This window comes from Choristoneura fumiferana, chromosome 13 (assembly GCF_025370935.1).
Source record: "Choristoneura fumiferana chromosome 13, NRCan_CFum_1, whole genome shotgun sequence".
In the NCBI taxonomy this organism is placed as follows: Eukaryota; Metazoa; Arthropoda; class Insecta; order Lepidoptera; family Tortricidae; genus Choristoneura; species Choristoneura fumiferana.
This window is the reverse complement of record NC_133484.1, coordinates 12,224,544-12,244,091: the sequence shown is the minus strand read 5'-3', so window position 1 is coordinate 12,244,091 and position 19,548 is coordinate 12,224,544. Positions and strand designations below refer to the sequence as shown.

The 19,548-nt window shown below is 34.5% G+C and overlaps 1 protein-coding gene across 3 annotated transcripts in view; it reads right to left on the bottom strand.

The window, feature by feature from the left end:
- The window catches only part of LOC141434082 (homeobox protein abdominal-B-like), a 122,130-nt gene that overhangs the window by 62,961 nt on the left and 39,621 nt on the right, over positions 1-19,548 (bottom strand). Inside the window, exon 2 of one of the 3 annotated variants that reach the window (XM_074096356.1) lies at positions 18,422-18,468. The gene's annotated coding sequence lies outside the window, so the exon portion shown is untranslated. The other 2 variants (XM_074096358.1, XM_074096357.1) reach the window with 2 other exon arrangements.

The window sequence follows — 19,548 nt, the reverse complement described above, 5'->3', positions numbered from 1 at the left end:
ACTAACTATCTACCTACAGTTAAAAAAAAAATCTTATTGTTTTTTATGATATTAGTCAGGTAAATATTTGTTTTCTGTATTGCTAATAAAAGTACAAGAGTTATCTGTTATTAGTCATCGAGAAAATTCAGTTTACGAGTACTCATTCGTAAACTAACATTATTTAAACATCAATATTGCTACGCGAACCTACCCTCGCACCCATAAATTACTTGTGTTCATATCACGCACATCGGCAAACGTGTGCCACGAAGTTTCAGAAACTCACGAACACCGGTCGTGGAGAAGAAACACATGAAAGTTATCAGTTAGCAGTCACGAAAATTGCACCTACCTACTAGTTGTTTTAAGTAGCTTCGTTGATGATAATATTACTTTAGTACCTACCTACCTACATTCATCTACCTAGGTACGTAGAATTTCTGCCGGAACTAAAGTTATACAAGGTGTTTTAAAATACATGCGGAAAATTTTCACGGGCTGCTGGGGTTAGATCGATTAACTAAAAACCTTTATAATTTTTATTTATTTATTTTTTAAAGTTGTAATTCATAAAATTATTTTTTTCAATACCTATATCAATGTTCAAAGCGTACCGGTTTAAAGGCGTAGACTATACTTTAAATCAAAAATTTCATTGCAAAACTCAGAGTAAGTATATAACTACTCGTAAAATATTTTTTATTATTATATATTTAGCATCTCATTATACCAGTTTTATTTTGGTAGCTATTTTAATTTCATAATTTCAAGTCAATTTCACGTACATAAATTATATGAAGAAAATATTTTTTATTAAATTCTGCGCACATAAGAAGAAAAACGAATATAAATTCCATGAACAATGAGAGTGGAGTAAAATTATCCCTGACTTTACACTTATTGCCTCAAACTTCAATTCAACCTTACTTCAATGAACCATAAATAAACGAGAGAAGAATACGCTCATTTTGTCTGTCTCTGATGAATACTTAACATGATCCAACTGGGATCAAGTCTGTGTTCAATAAGCTATATTTGACATTATGGCTTGAGGCTCCTACATGGACTCTACACACACTGGAGCACAACACCATATTTTCAAACTACCTATACTCGTAATGTAAATACCTAGTGTTGGACATGCGAATGCCCAATAGATTACGCCGTTATTACCTCTATTGCTATGACATAAAACTCGTGCTATATCATACTTACCAAATACAAAAAAAAGCTTCATTAAAATTATAACAGACTAACATGCCCCGATTTTCATGGTTAAGTATTTTTTACATTGAAATAGACATATTTTAAGGGTATTTTCCACTTATGCATGAATACCATGAACTGATAATAAATACCTACCTAACTTATAGAAAATAATTCTTTTAGCTTTTGATATGGCCAAACTATATTTTCAGAAGCCTGGAAATACCAGCATTCATAGGTCAAAAAAATATTATTGAAATAAATGGTGCCCAGCTTGCTTCTCCTCTCCGTCAAGTGATAATTAAAATACCACGAACGGGACTTATCACGCTAAACACACGAGAGACACTCGTCAGGTCGGATCGGGTCCGTGTGTTCAGCGTGATAAGTCCCGTTTGTGGTATTTTAATTATGAGTGAAAATCACGAAAGTTTTAAACATTATAAATGTTAGCTGGTTAGAATAAGTACAACGATGGCATAAAAAACACCAGTTGTGATATGTATTCAAACCACGTATTGTTGCGCTGGAAAAAAAGATTAGATACTGTTCACATATTTCTTAGCATCTTAGCCGCACCAAATCAAAACGTTTAGTAGTAGTTCAGTAAGTAGGCAGCTAAGGGCTCTTCAACATCTCACATTTTTAAACTTCCAGCGCTCTCAGAAATATCATTATTGCCAAGAAACTTCATGAAAAAAAAAAATTATTTTATACTAAATAGACAAAAACTGGCCAAGTACGTGCGGCACAATGTGGCAACGCAACAAGCGGCAAATATTCAATGTTAAAATATTCATCGATCATTATTCGATAGGTATGTAAGTATGTATGTAAACTCTTTATTGTACAAAATATGTAACAAACACAATAGACAGACATTGAGATATATGTACAAAGGCAAACTTATCCCTAAGTTAAGTTATAATAGTTTTCGTTTTGTTTGTTCAAGTCAACGGTTTAGCTTGTGGTGGGTGAAGTATATTTTGCAAACGGACCTCTAAATCGTGTTAGCAAAATAATTCTTGAAAAACCTGTCCAACGATACCCCATATGTGTAGACGGTTAGACTAATTTAGAGTGTTTACACGAAAAAAAAACATCCCCAGTTTACGTGTAGGGAAAGTAGGTAGGTACACTGCAAAAAAAGATAGCTGAACTAGTTTGGCTACTTGACGTTTAGCCAAAAAAAGATTTTCTAACAATAACAAAAAAAATTGTTGCTTGTAAAAAAATGTTTTTGTTACTGTTAGAAAATCTATTTTTTTCAGTGTAGGTGCTCTAAAATTCTTAGCCTTTTCTAAATTTAATTTTAAAATATTGTCGGGGGGTAACAAAGGTATGTACTCATATCATAGTTACGCAAATTATAGCTTCCTAGCTCTATCACTCTTGAAGCTAAACCGCGTACAGACGGGCAACGCCCAAAGTATAAGAGCTTTTTTTTATTATGAATAACTATAAGAGTTCCATGTAGAACTAAGAAACCCTAACAAATGTATATGCCATTTGCTAAAAGAATCAGTAGAGCTACATATCTTTATCCATGTCAATATAACAAATTACTTCTATTTGGTACAGTGCAACCGCGGCATCCGCTGTCCCGTTGGCTGCTCTTTGTCAACTACGATACGAGTACAAGGATCGTTCCGCGCGAAGCTTTCAAAAAACTTCTAAACTGTTTCAGTATTGACTAGGATCACACATATCTGAGCGCTTACGCATCGACAAACGTTGTCTAACTATAAATAAGCAGATGGAAGACTCGCCGACCTCTGTTACGGCGAGGTCGTGCGCATTGTGATGCTCCTATGTAGTCATGCTATTAAGTTCTGGGGAGAAGTAAGTAGGTTTCTGAATAACTGAGGCTTTAAGCCGAGTTTCAAACTTGCAACAATAATTGTGCAAGTTGCATTACATTGCGAGGCCGTAAAAACAACGAGTTTGTAGCGCTCAATCGAGCGCCGCAATGTAATGCAACTTGTACGATTATTCTTGCAAGTCTAAACTCGGCTTTATACCAAGAAAATCTTTGCCAGGTGTAAATTTTTGATGTGAAGTTAATGAATAATCAGCAGTTGAATCGAGCTGGAACGTGTCGAGGAACTGAGCACAAGGCCTTTTATGATAATCCTGTACATTTTGATTAGCAGAGACTAGCTATGACAATGAACAACAAAATGTTAAAGAAAGTATAAGTATTGACACGTAGCTTAGTTAGCGACAAAGAGGATACTTATTTAGTATTTTGTATTACACCTCACTAAACCTCGAGAGAAACCGCTGAAGGTAGAGATGATGTTTTTCTTTAAAAAAAAATCTGAAAAGACTGTTCAGGAATGCTAGGTCTAAGTTATCAAATAAGATACTTACGTATATTATAAACAATCTCTTAAACAGTGCGGAACATAATTAAAGTCTTAAGTCACTGTTATAAACCGGAGTTACAAAGCCAATGTGCAAAAACTAAATCCGTCTGCCGATAACACAAGGATTGCGGCACACGTTTCTCGCGTCACACTGATTTCCCATGGAAATAACAAATTGTTGCGTCTACGTTGTTTTATCGCGCGAAAACGACTTTTCTATAATATTAAATTTTAAACATGGAGAGCGCGGCCATTTTGATCGGTGCGTGCGCGCCTGTGCGCCGCGACCAACGCGAAATTACAGGCTGCGCGCTCTCGGCCGCGAGCGAGTGTAAAAATAAAATAAAGTTAAAACAACGTCATTTTGCGTACGTGTGTGCGTGAGGCCGCTATTTATAGGTTAGCTATGTAGGTAAATACCTATTGGCAGGACTGGGTCCAATATAGCGCTTGTGGTCTGTGAAACGTCTTAATTAAAACGATAGCTTTCAGAATCAAATTCTGCCGGTCACCGCATGGTTAAGTAATCTAAATCTATAACTTAATAAGTACACCTGCATGATTTATATTCATTGATTTTGTATTTTGCGTTTCGTGTTCTATACAGTTTATCAAAACATAATAAATAAGATCCGTGAAAATTTAATTTTGAAAGACTTAAAAATGTACCTATTTACCTACTTATTACTATGAAACTAAACATTTTGGCGTGATTGACCAACTTAAATAAAGCTTAAATTATCTATTTTTAATGGTATTTTCACAAATGTAATTTAATAAAAAAATCGCCCCCGGATTACCCACTCGCCACTTTATAAATATTGCACTACGGCTCGAATTATTGTTGACTTGTAAATAAAATTAAACTTATACCTATAATCTCGGGTAGGTATTTGATGCTAGAGCGCCTGACCTACATTGTATTCCCAAGTCCTTGCTTCCTAAGAGGAAATCTTAGTTCTACAGTTATAGAAAAAACTATTGACAATTTAATTACCTATTGAAAGTCTTTTTGTAAGTCAAGTGAATCTCAAGAGGACAATTATGTACACTTGTTAAACAAAACAAAAACAATCTCAAATGGACAAGAACTAAATAAAAAGAAGAAATTACACAAAAATATTACAAAAAAGAGAAATTAAATGCTTAGTTAAGTTATCCGCACCTTACCGTAGACGTTGACGCCTTACTGCGAGAAACGGTATTGAAAATACTTAACAGTATCTTTGACGATTGCTGTTGGGCCCAAGCTTCACTTCTAATAAAATTGGGTTGGCTTGGCTAAAGAACAACTTCAAGCACAGTGTTCCCAGCCTTCTTATCCTCCGTTAACACTTCGGTGCCACTCATCAGACAGATTCTAAACGTTTCCAACTCTGTTGATGTTGGTGGCCCGTACTTGACGGAGGCTATGGAGGTTTGGCGCGCTTTGTACCTTGGGGTCAATGCCTGTGGCAGTAAATGTAGACTACATTTATTCTTTGTAAAATTAGTTTAGTTTATATTTAGTTTTAGTTTTGTAATTGTTTTTTTAATATTTAGTCATTTAGCAAATACAATATTACTCTAATTAAAACTAAAATAAAAATTAGTTCCTTCAAACTAAATAAAAATACGACAACCTACTGGTTTAAGGCATGCATAGTTCACAAGATAAGGGTTATCTATAAGCTATTCAAGGAGCTCAAAAATGTCATAGAAGATAAGACTGAATGTATTATTTCTTAGCATTCGAAGGGAGGCGGATTGTTTTTGTTACTGATAGGCGCTTTAAGCGAAAAATAATCTAAAATATTGAGCAAAATAAACTTTAATAATACCTACTATGCTTACCTAAGCAAGAGAAAAATATGTTAAGGAATCGAATGTTTACTGGAATCACCCGCCGGATGCAATTGAATGACTGACATGACTGTCAAAATGTACTAATCTAACCTGACCTAATGTCTGTATTATCTTACCATGGCATTACTAGGCAACTTATTATTTGTTATAATTATCCACACTCGTATTAAAACTATAACAAACTTAACAACCGGCAAATCATGGGTGCTTGCAAAGAAGACGTTAAAAATACCAATTCAACTCATTACGAATGTTTATTACCTAGAGTCGATAAGCGTACCTCAAATCTTGATTTCAAAATTAAAATAACTTAATAAAAGGAGCTGTGCATGACAAAATCGTTCCGTCTGTCGTATGAAGTTAAATATTCACATAACTTATCTGAACAAGCTCTTTATGCCGTCAACTTCCTCTACTTTGAAATATTTTTTTCACACCTCTCCTTCAGAAAAGTAACTTTTTCTCCCTGACGCGTGGAAGCAAAGTGCAACTTTTCTGTTCAATGCTTTTCTAAGTATTTTATTGCAAATGCCATTTTTGAAGTTGATAATTGTAAAGCCAAGCCATTTTACTATGCTGGTTGTTCTATAATAATATTTAGATTTTTTTTTCAAGTTTCTTAATGCTCGGTGTGAAAAGTTGTATGAGCCACTCGGGAGCAAAATTATTTTCATCTTGGGCGTTACCACTGAAATCCCTCATTACGCTCAGGATTCTGCTTTATAATCCCTTGCTACGCTCAGGATTTTATTGCAGAATCCTTCGCTACATTCTGGATTCAATGTACGCCCTCGCCGTAAATACACCATTTTGCTCCCTTGTGACACAAATAACTATTGTGCTTGCTTTTATACCAATTCATGAAAAATCCTATGTCTTGGAATGTATAATATTTCTCATTTAAGTTAATTAATTCTCATCAAATATCTTATATTCTACCAAATTAGGCAATTGGTTGGAGTGGTTTGTGAAAAAGTCATTTAAACATGTTAAGTAAGAGGCTCTCATCTAATTAAATACTTGTAATGTATGGAAATCATACCCACATAAATTATGAGGATTTAATTGCTAGTCTTATATTTGGCAAACAAGTAACAAACAGTATTTTACTAAAAAGCTTAAACATAGATTCCCACTATATAAAATTAAATAGGAAGTCATGAAAAAGTTTAGTACCTATTAATATGGTCTTACCTATCATAAGCCACTGTAGCATAATTTTTTTTTTTTATACAAAAACCGCAACAAATTCTCCCCAGGTTGTAATTTAGAAGACCATTTGCAAACTCAATCCCAAAATAAGTAAATAGGTACGTTTCATAAACGATTCAAAAGTTTACTCAAGAGTGTAATGTAGAGATAGAATTTAGTTTTCTTAGGAGTGAAGGATAAAAAAATATATTACCTTTAACATTTATCTTTTATTATAATTATAATACCATTTACGTGGGTAAGGTTTAGTTTGCAGAGCGGGATTAAGCCGGGCGAGATATTGCAAGGCGATATTTCTGAGCGAGCGCGGGCGGCGGTCGACGACCCCGCCCCAGCCAGCGGTCTCTCCGTTTTTAGGGTTGCCAGCACAAGCACAAGAGAAAAAAAGCATGGATAACAAGATCATTGCATCAAATGTTCTTAACCATTTTTTTGGGAAAATGACAAAAAAACAAAGTTTTTTCAAAATCCTACAGTAAAGGAAAAATGGGAGTTGGCGCTTTTTATGGTTTTCCACAGCATTATTTTAATCGAGAAATAAGATAATTTTAATTTTACTTCTCTTTCATCTGGCAAGGGCTAAGATTTAATCTTGCTTCTTGTTGGTAAAATAATAATGACCTGATTATTATATAATTTCTGTACCAAAATTTTTGTGTGGTAGATTTTTTAATCCCCCTTAATTTCCCTTTTAATCAACAAGACCTCTTAATAATCTGCATTTCTAATTTTAGATTCTCACTGGGCGTCTGCATTGTATGTATATACAGTCGAGTTCATAAACTTGTGAGTAAATTTTTGATCAAAAATATCTGAACACGACGGATTGTTAACGGCGTAGAAGCGTGTTCAGATATTTTTGATCAAATGTTTGCTCACAAGTTTATGAACTCTACTGTACCTAGCTACTGATAACACAAGTACAAAGTGTCATAACAGTAATTGGGGATATTTCGATCGCATTGGGAATATAATGTCGGGTAAAAGCCGCAATGTTTTACTTCATTAACAGTAACTTTGACTGAAACCCTCTGAAAAGATAAAGTCACACGCTTGACGTCGTACCTACCTATACTTTCAACATCAATCAATGTAAGTATGGAAACATTTGTTAATCATAATTAAAAAAAACTTGTACACCACAATCTTGTAACAGGGATGTTCTTTCATCCAACTTGCTGAAATATTACGGACTAGTTTCAAGACAACATCTAGTTGCCTCAATGGTTATTTCAAAATTTTCTTTTTATCAGCTTTTGCAAAATTGCACAATTTAAGATAAAGCGTATTTTAAATGGTATACCTAGATTTTGTTCCTTTGTAACTGAGTTTGGTGATTTGTTTTTATTATATCATCAACATCATTATGGCAATAATCATAATTAATTAATAGAACTTTAATAGTAATAAAAATATAAGTATTAGAAAATTCACAGGGGTTTATTCTTTTTTCACGGATTTAGGATTTATTTACACACTTCACATGACCCTCAAATGATATTAAAAAAACGAAAAAAAGAATAAAATGAACTAAATTTAAACCTATATACCAATATTTGCAAATGTAGCTCAGATCGCTATTCATTGTTACTCTGTTCTTACTCGTATTAATTATTCAGTTCTTAAATTTAAATTTCATACTGGTAAGTGCGTCCCTGAACACCGCCGCGTCCGCTTTTTAATTTTGCTTCGCAGCTGACAGCAGCCTGAATAAACACAACTACCCCCGTACTTCTTGTCTGCTTGTTAGACAACGCACAGATTAGTTGAGTGATTTTCCTTATTTAGTTAGGTAAAAGATTAAGAAGGGATTAAGTGATGTAAAAGGCGGCAAATATTTTACTATAAGTAATTACTAAAAAGTAAAGTGAAAGTCAAAGTATCTTTATTTAATTTAGGCTATAACAAGCACTTAAGAATATTAAATATAATGACCCGGATAACTCACGTCTTAAATCGAGTTTAGCTCGACATGTTAACTCGATTTTTTTATGTTTAACTCGATTTAAGACGTGAGTTATCCGGGTCATTATATTTAATATGAGTGAGTCTCACGGTAGTTTCATGTTCAAAAAAGCACTTAAGAATGTCAAAAAAAAGTAAACAATAATCATCAAAACTTATTAGTTATTACATTGAACCTGCACCTGGCAGCAGGCCCACACTAACAATGTGAAATTGAATTAATTATATTTAAGTAACATAGGATTGTCATTTCAATGTTGTGCAAAAAAACTATTTTTTTAAACCGAACATTTTATATTGGATACTGGAGAATGCGCCTGATTAAAACGTCTTTGTTTTTCACCTAGTAAAGCTGAAATCCGGATATGTCCGGAAAATCATAACTTATATAATCTAAAACGATTTACATCGATATCATGGTATTAATTATGAAAGTCATTATATACAATCATGAAATAAATTGAGATGAACCACATTTTAACTTAAAAAAAAGAGTTTTATTTCCCGCAAAACGTCATGGTCTCATTTTCATCGACACTAAAACAGTAAGTTTTGTGTAGACATAATAATTATATTTGTATTTAACAGCTGTAGATAATGTTATATCTAAAATCGAAACCAATTTATATATTAATACCAAAGCAATTTGTATAGAACAAACTTGATGACGTTTGTGTATCGGGAAAATATTTTCGTCACAGAATTTTGTCACGTTTTATTATCCTAGTTTCGCCCACACTCCGAACACCTCCATAAATATCAAAACGTGACCAAAAATATTTACCTCATTACTGTGACAAGCTCATTTCTCCGTCGCACACATTTCGTCAACAGATCTATATCACAACTCGTAAAATTCATCGGCTATCATTGCTCTCCCCGTAAATAAAGAAACATTCAGAAAATAATTACTATAAAGACCCAGCCAACGTCTTTATCGAGTCTTTTATTTATATCAATCTGATAACGTAGAATCTTTAATTTACAAAACTTTTAACAAGAAACGATTTATATTAATATCAAGGTGTTTTTGTATCTTATTTTTTTGTAGGTACGATTTGGCTGCGGTCCAATGGCTCGGCTTCCCCTTCGGAGAAGGTTCACCCCTCAAGACAATAAATATGTCAGGAGAAGATATTACATGACGCTGAGACGTGGGCAACGTCTTAGTAAATTATTACTTCGCAACTTTTGCTGATGAGTTCGCTCCCAGTAATAACTTTTAACATTTTATTAGCCTCGCTATTTGTAGTAAGATATCTTTGTAGATTATTTCACGACGATTAATATGCTTTCTTTAAAAATAGTGCCTGATTATTTACTGAAAACAAAAGAGCTTAAATAAAGTTAGATAAAACGAATATAGGTACCTACCTAATTATAAGCAATGAAAAATAAATAAAAACATTATATTCGTAGATAATATCAATGTAATAAAATTGACCACTAGGCTAAAAAAAATAAGCAATACTACTCGTATTAAATTCATACCCCATTTTGCGTTAGTACGATAGAAAGGTGTACCTAAGGTACCCGCAATTATAAAACGTTACATTATGTGATAGCAAAAAGTAAAGTATTTTTATCTGTCTGTCAAAACAAATTTCAAAATCACAAATATGACAGTACCTATGTATGTATGTATGTAAACTCTTTATTGTACAAAATAAGTTAACAAACACAATTGACAAACATTGAAATATATATGATATTGACAGTAAAAAAAAACACAGAAAAAAAAGTTTTAATACTTATAAGTTTATGAAGGGGGTAAATAAATGAGTATTTACAGAGCTATAATTTGCCTATCTTGTGTACCTACTAAAGTAAGTACAATAAATATTCGATAGCAAGAAAAATCAAAGCTTAAGTTCTCTTTAACCTTTAAATCATCAGATTCAGGAAACGCAGTTCACCTTTACTAATAAAAGTCAGGTAGGTAGGTATGTAAATTTTGAATTACATGAATTTGTTGGATATTAATTTTTATGTAAGTGGGTACGAAGGCTGGCAAGGCCGAACCTTATCGATATGCGTGCCTGGATCCAGTTACAAAGTGGAATTTCAATTTATTTAGGGTTAGCACGCTCGGGGCGGAAAGTAGACAGACACAAGAGCGTTGGTATTTTGAGGTTAAGTGGAAAGTTTAGCCAGTTTGTGGCGTGACAAAATGCCAATAGTCTAAATGGTATATTTTTGTGGTGAGACTGTAAATACATATTTATTGGTTAGATATCTTATGTGGTAAAATAAATTACCTGTTAAACTTTCTTTTAATACATGGTCGTTTTGTGTAACTGGCTTCATAATTGATTCGACTAAGATCTTAACTAAGATAAATGAAAAGTAATTATTGCAATTAAAGTAATCACCGACCTTTTCTAATTAGCTTCAGTCAAGCTGTTCGTCACGATTGCAATTACATTAGCCTTATTACAAAACATTGGTACCTCAACTAATAAATTCATTCTGGTACTCATACCACTGGGCCCTTGTGGGAACTACGGCCCAAGCCCTCTCATTCTAAGAAGAGGCCTGTTCCCAGCCAGTGGAATGCGCCTACTTTTATAGGCTGGGTATCGATAATTATCTCATTAAATCATAATTAAATGATATCTATTAGTCTCTACTTCTTATGAATCTTATGAATACCTAATACAGATGAACAGATGATAAAACTATAAATAACAATCTTTATACATTAAAATTAGGTAAGTATTTTAATTTTAAAAACCCTTTTTGTCTCTCCGTAAAATATTCTGATCATCAACCCCTGTCCGTCCTAATCTACGTTAGCACGATTTATTTCATAGGTACATTCTGCAGACAGGGAAAACCACTTAAATATACATTGTGTTCACGTTCCTTACAAAGCAAACAAAACACTTTTCCGCAAAAAATCAGGAAAAAGCGCGCCAGAGAAAAACAACGACGACTATAAAAGAAAGAGCAGAGTTGGCGGGCGCAACGTGCTCGCTCAGCGAGACGCCATTGGCCCGGCCCACCCTGCCCCCATCTACCCGGACCGTAACTCACTCTTCACTAAACTTGCTTTTACGGCAGCCATTTTGTGACGTTCGCCGTTCGCCGCACAGCAGGCCGCGTTAATCCATACTCGCGCCTGTGTGCGTGACCCGACCGGTCTTGTACAGCCCTAGTATCGTGACGTAACGCCGTTTGTGGAGTGTACAAATGATTCCGAAATTGTAAAATAAACTAGAGCACTTAATGGAATTACTTAATAAAAACACAATTGTAAAAGTAACACTTTATTTCAGCCCTGAAAACAAGATTCAATTTTCAACTTACCTACTATTAAATTGGTTTTTTAGCTACTTTGATTTTAAGCTGCTTTTAGTTTGTCAATTATGTTGCCAAATACATGACGAAATCACGTTTTGACAGCTCATAAAAACTATGGCAATTGATTGATGATTTCGAATATGCAGTGTCGGACATTGTCTGAAACTGTCTTAAATTGAGCTGTGGTTTCATTTTAAGTGATCTACTTAATTTTATAAAGAATGCTACTATTCTTAACTTAATTTAACCTTTCGTAAGAATAGGTTTGGTGGTTCTACAATCTAACATAACGAAGTAAACAAAGCCCACGTAATGAATTTCCAGTCGCATTCTACCCCGCATTACTCACTTGATAGCTACTTACTTCCCATTAGATTCGGGCAGGGGCATTAACGTACCTATCTCCCTAATGAAAGTCCTCCATAGATGCATGAGGCATTAGGCCGTAATGGGAGCCTACTATCTTTACGTCTTAATCCCCATCATTAGAACGCTTCCTCCCATTATACGAAGACTTCAAGAAGGGTTTGCACGTTGTGCGGAATTGTAATTTCGAAGGGATTCTAGGACGATAATAAAGGCTTTGAGTTGTATTTCTCTGGATGTAGTGGAAATAAATGATAAGGTATAATCGGCTTTAATAAAAGTTTACATAAAATTAAAAGAAAGCTTTCCTAGTTCCAGTTCGACAGTTCAAAGACGTTAAAACTGTAAAAGAAGTTAAACCTCAGTTGACAACTTAAAGTCTGTATCGCGACGATGATGTAGCAAAACGGTTAAAGTTTTATAGAGAACGTTTATAGCAGTAAAAGTGAAACGGAGTTGTAAACCGGGCAATTGTCGCAGCCTTGTTAACGGTCGAGGTTCATTTCCAGGCTACGACGTGTAAAACTGAAGCGGGCCTTCGCAAAAACTGAACGGAATGATTCATCGCTCTTTTCTGTAGTAGGTCACACTATGGTCATAATAAGTAATGGGCGTCAATAAGTGCTGGTCAACCTAAAGTCTATAGTCATGTGTGGCAATGGAGAGGTGATGTGGTTAACTAAGTATGTAGTTTATGCTGGCAGCTTCAAACTTAGGTGAGAAAAAACCGGCCAAGAGCGTGTCGGACACGCCCATGATAGGGTTCCGTAGCCATTACGAAAAAAATGAAGTAATATTATGTGCGTTATAACACAATTAAAACACTTACAACAATCTTAAAATCTATTACCAAAAAGAGCGTATCTTCACGACACTTACGTCCTTTTGTTGAGAAGCGCAGTTTTTCGGCAATAAATCAAAAACGGTATATCCGATCATGTTAAAACCAATTTTCGTTGAAAGTATCCATATTTCCATATTTATTTATAAGTATTCCATATTTTTGCATATTTTTGGACAAACGGTTTACAAGATAGAGGGGGGGGTACAATTTTTGATAGATAGATAAAACGTTTATTTGTAATTACTATCTTTTCAAAAGTTCTGTCGAACTATGTGCCACACGTTGATGCGAGTTATTTATTTTTTTCAATTTCTGTTACGTGTATGGAGTGCCCCCCCTATAAATATTTATTTTTGTAATTTAACTACAAAACTAAATAGCGGCTTTGACAAGACATCTGTACTCCAAATTTCATTGATATACATCTTGTAGTTTTTGAGTAAAATGCCTGTGACATACGGACGGACGGACAGACAGCCAGACAGATGGACTTGACGAAACTAAAAGGGTTCCTTTTTGGCATTTTGGCTCCGCAACCCTAAAAAGCCCCCTCTCGTGACAATTCCAAAAAATCTCTTAATGCGTTTCTATGATATTCAAAAATGTATCTGCCAAATTTCAAATTTGTCATCACTGGTTTCGCTTAGGCACGAGAGATCAGTTTCTTAAAACATCAAAATCCAAGAATAAACTAAATCCTAAGATATCCAAATCTCAGAAGATCCGTATCCCATAGCATCCAAATTCTGATTTGGTAGACATAGGGGATATAATAATTTCAATTAATAGAAAGTCGTGATCTAGGTACATGTTTAGAAATTAATAGATGATCTACGAGTAATAGTCGATAAGTGTACCAACAATAAAGTAGCTTCGGTTTACCAGCAAAATTGACAAATTAAAAAACAAGTGTGAGTAAAGCTCTATTTTTTTATTGAATTTCTTATTTATTGCACGTCACTAAGCCGTCACACACTAAATCAATAATAGACAGCATAAAATACAGCTAGTAGTTTAGTCTAACTCATGCTTAATAGGTAGATACTTGAACTAATTTCAATGTAAAATATCTACCTATGATAATTTACTGACTGCTCACAGAGAAAGTGGAAACTACGAGAATGTCTGTTCAATATTAATAATTGCATGGCATACAAAAACCAATCATAAAACAACTTAAGTCTACCTACATGGAAATTTGTTAAGAATGGTCATAAACCGTTCTATTTCAATGGACAGAATGGAGCGTGAGTGAACACAAAACCGAGTTTTTGTGAAATCGTCAAGCAACATGATCATGTTTGTGTTAATTTGCATAAATTATAGATCGATGAGTATCAATTATCTATTGTTCCCGAATGTTTGTCATTGATTATGTGAAGGCTTTGTTAAGTCAGCAATAAATATAAAGGGTTGGCGGTAATTTATTGACGACCCTTGGCTACGGGGAATTAGTGGATTTATACGGCGGTAAATACTGTACTTTGAAATCTTTTAAACATGACTCTGCTTCAATTGTTAATTACATATCTATAGAATTGATTGATTTATAAAGTCAGTTAAAAAGGTGTTCTTTTAAGATTAACTATTACCTACCTAAATATAACATTACTACTGTGTCACTTTTTTCCCAATATATAGTATATCTAAATTATATTTAGATAAAAAAATTATAGTGTTTTTGTCGTATTCCTACCCTAAAGGGAAATTTCAAAATTACAAAAACGATTTTGAAAATTCCTTCACTTCCCGAACATACCTGCTCATATTTATTTTTATAATAATAGTATGGATGTACCTATGCTATGCCGCACTGGGCCGGCGTGGGAACTATGGCCCAAGCCCTCTTGTTCTGAGAGGAGGCCTGTGCTCAGCAGTGGGACGTATATAGGCTGGGATGATGATGATGACCTATGCTATACCTATCAGCTATAAGCTTGGAAAAAATCGTTAATGATTTCGTATCCCCAAGATTTATGAACGAACTCTGAAAATACTTACCTTCCCCGTTACATAACCATAATTCATTACTTTTAAAGTCACCTGAAAGATTGATGGTTTAAGGAGCATCTCTCCCAAAATACCAGAAGTAGATCCGTGAGCGGGATGGGGGTACCATATGCTCCATGAACCAAGTTACCATCTGCGGGAGGAAAATGCTACACGTAAGCGATTCTCCTCCGTCTTACTGTTGAAATTGGGAAAATGGTTTTTTTAATAGCTTCTCCCATCTGACCACCTTAGAGGTGACACCCGAACTGTCGATACATTTCACAATTGTCGTAAACTCCTGGAGACGGAAGGGGAGCGCAGTAAAATTATCATTTTATGCCGTTCGACGACTGAAATGACACGGGAATGCTGTAAAACTGATTTATTGGATACATCCCGAGAGTCACATGGTGAATTTTTGATGAGATCTTTGTTTTGGGATAACGAGGGCGATTTTGGAGCAAAACTATTTTGAGTATCGTATTGTCTTGCAATACTACCTACTGATTTAAGTTTACTTTAAAATCACCCTTTTCCCCTCCTGAAAACAATTTAGTGTAACTGTTGCTAACATTCGTATGTGAATTCGTATGTTAAGGCATTTAATCACTCTATCTCTATCTATCTTTTGCTCGCGTTTTTAAGTGTTACGTGTTACAATACAATACAATACAATTACTCTTTATTGTACACCAGAAATAGTAAGCGATACAGAAAATAGGTACACAGAGAAAATTACAATTACTTGACTTTTAATTACTTTTTACATTGTCGATGAAAAACTACGCTACAGTAGAAATGTTGCTTGAGTAGGTATCGGTATTTTACAGCCTGGTTAAATTTTGGGGAGAATGCATTGGAATTGCGCACCTCATTCTACCGGCTTCTTTCTTCCACGGGTTGACCAGAAGTCGGCGGGGTCTTCACTTTTATATTGTCAGCATCCTTAAAATTCATACACAGCGGTTTCCCTCATCCTTTATTCATTAGACACCTAAGAATTGGGCTCCTCTGCCTGCACCTGTGTTCCTTGAACGTTACAATCTGACCGCCCTTAAATATCTCTACATCGTAATACCTTGTCGAGATCACACCCGAGCTTTACTCGAGTATGTCCTTGTAATTTCCTTCGTAAAAGAAAATAGGTAATCTAATAAGTTACGTGTACGGAAACACAACGCTCTGTCTTGTCCATTCGATCATGTCAGCCCCCGGTAACTTTATTGCCCTATATTTCCTGATTATGCGCACTCCACTAACCTCCGCACCGCACTAATAAATGCCCCAATGATTGTTGAATTTACCAACATAAATAGGTGCTTAAACTCTCGTATTTAACTCACCCTGTAAAAATTTGAGCATGTAATACGAATTTAGAACGCATTTGTTTGATTGATATGTGTTGAATAGGTAAATGTAGGAATACAAACAAAAACAGTATAGACAAAAAGAGTATAGTTTTGTAAGATCATTGTTTAACTTAAATTCGTCTAATTTTCCATTAATTAATTATTCTTCCTGTGAATGTGAAAATACTTGGGTGCACTTTCGCTGTGTAGCAAATATATTATCAATTATTTCTTGAAATCAAAACCTGTACAATAAGTATTTAATTTTATACGCTTTGAGTGTTTTTAGGTACTTGCAGTTCATTAAATCGCGCTAATGAAATATCAAAAATAAAATATAAATTAATTGCACTTAACACTAACACTCGCCAAGTAGCAAACTAATGTGTCGCTATTTCGCATTAAGTACTGTAAAACCTGGTAATTATTAATACCCTGTTATTAACTACCTAACTCTCAAAGCTAGTTACAGCGAGATAAAACCGATAAGCGACGCGAGCAGTTGTCGCGACCTCTCGACTCGCGAAAAACGCATTAAAACAAACAGTGCAGTAAAAATAAATCTAACTGCCTATAAAAACTGCCATAACTATCACTTAAACGCCATTGTGCTTGGGACCGCCTTTTATCTTGCACTACCGACGAAAACTGCAACTAAGTAGTGCATGATTTTGTACTAAAATAGATGCAACTTTCATGTCATTGATTAAAGGTAAATAAGAAGTGTAATAGAGTGCGACATTGAAAAGCGAAATTAAATAGGAACGCCATTTTTTACGTTATTAGCTACACTAGAATTACTTAGTAGTACATAGAAAACTAGAAAACCCCAACTTTTAATCATTGCTAACTAGCAATATAAAATTGTATATTACGACGAGTAGAATGCAGAAAATAATAATAATCGTAACACTTTTTAATTTATCTACCAACACTCTGGTTTTAATAATCCCTGTTTATTTCAAAAAGAGGTATTTTATATCTAATAGACATTAATTTATTTTATTGACCAGTTGACACTGAGTGCGCTGAGACCGGCTCTGAAAAATCTATAAATTACTTACTTATTCATAACTAACTCATTAAACAGAAATTTATAAAACTAACCTGTTGCGACATTTACTATACCTATTTAAGCTAGCTGCTGTCCGTGACTTCTTATGGCGAAGATCAGTTTATCGGTATCTCACAGAAAAGTGTTCCTAGATAAAAAATATCATTTAACCTTGCCAAGATTTCAAACCATCTACATCTTTCATGATGATCGTTGGGAGCATTAGTATCTATTTCCAATATTAAAATTCAGATCAAATTAAAGCTAATTTTTTTATTGTCTGCTGTTTCTTAAATAATAATAATATGGAAATTGTAATAAAATTAATTGGAACAGTTACAGATTACTTTTAATAAACTTAACCACTCATACATAATAATCGGAAAAAGCCATCTTCCTTGCGATGTTAGCTTTGTATCTCTATTGTTACAAAAATAAAGTACCCAAGTCGTATTTAAGTAAGTGTGTTATTTTGTGACGTTGAGACGACGATGAGACTTTTTTAAATATATTTAGTACTGAGAGAAGTATAAAACTAAATGATTTGTTATTCCATTCTAACAAGGATCTAACGTCAGAACGACCTGTTTCCGTGAAAGCATTAAAAAAAACTTAACCCTCTCTGGATACTTATGCGCAACAAAATCCCAGAGATCATTATTTCGCCGGTTACACGGCCCAAAGCCGAGATAGTGTTTAGTTTATCGCCCGGCGACCTAACACGATAATAATAAAGGCACTTTATTAGCCCTCTCACCACGACGCTTATCGACTTCAATTAAATACCATTTTTATTAGGAATCCTCGGAAACGCCCCGTGGTCAATACTTACTTTTTTTTTCACGTATCATAATCTCATGAGCCTTGAATTTTATCCAGCCTGTCCCGCCGTAGTCATAAGGTCAGCTTGTACACAAAATATTAATCTTTTTACCGATTTTATTGATCCATAACCGCGAAGTCTGCCTATTGCTCCTGAACCTGCAACAAAAATAACAACTTTAAACACAGAATTTATAATAACTAATCTCTTCTTGCGTCGCGCATAATTATTATATCCAAAAACTACAAATTTCACAACTCGCAACATAAAAATATTTTCCCAAAATAAATCAACGGGCCTAAAAAACTGTTGATGCTTTTATTTATTTAAACGCTAAGAAAGCATCATGGACCATAAAACGGAATGTGCGCGAATACGCGGCCTTCACAACAATGAATACGAAAAAAACACGAAGCCAAACGGAGATCGCTTTTCTTCAATGGTTACTTTATATGCAAATTCCTTGCAATAAAAGTGGGAACCCTTCTCTCCTAGCTTTATATAGAGAGCAAGACTTGAATCCGTTTTATGTGTTAGCGAATCGATGCTGTTTTATAGGCATCGAGTATCGATTCTGTGCGCTCGCTGTAGAATTCGGAAGTTAACTCGGCTATTTCGATAAATAGATTCGTTCGTATTCGATCGCTATCAAATTTGATTGCTCGAGATAGGTAAACGTCGTATTTAGGATAACGTTTACAACCTACTTGCTTATGAATGTAAGTAACATAAATGTTATGTAGCCACGATACATCAGGAACCAGCTGTGCCTGTTACCGTCTTCTATCTGATAAGAGCCAGTATGCATGCCGAAATTTCATTATTTTGCTTGGCACTAAAGCGACAAGCTATTTTTTGAAATTCCTAAACACTTTAAACTTAAATGTTTACTTCAACTGACACAGCAAATTAGCTACAATAACTAGTATCACAGTTTACTCAGACTACTTTATTAGATATCATCCTAAAATAAAAATGCACTGCAAACCGATGCAGTAATGAAAAAATTTAGTAGCAATATTGTACAGCTTTATGCATAATATTTAGACACCGACTTGTAAGGAATACATGCATACGTAATTTTAGTCTTATACCTACATCATCAGAAAGGGGGCAGAAGACCCTGCACACCTATTCGGAATAAGAAACTGCAACAAAATTTAGAGACCTCGTGTAAAGTGATCAAAAATATATAAAGTAGTTGAAACCTTATTGGGATAATAACTATAACTCCTTGT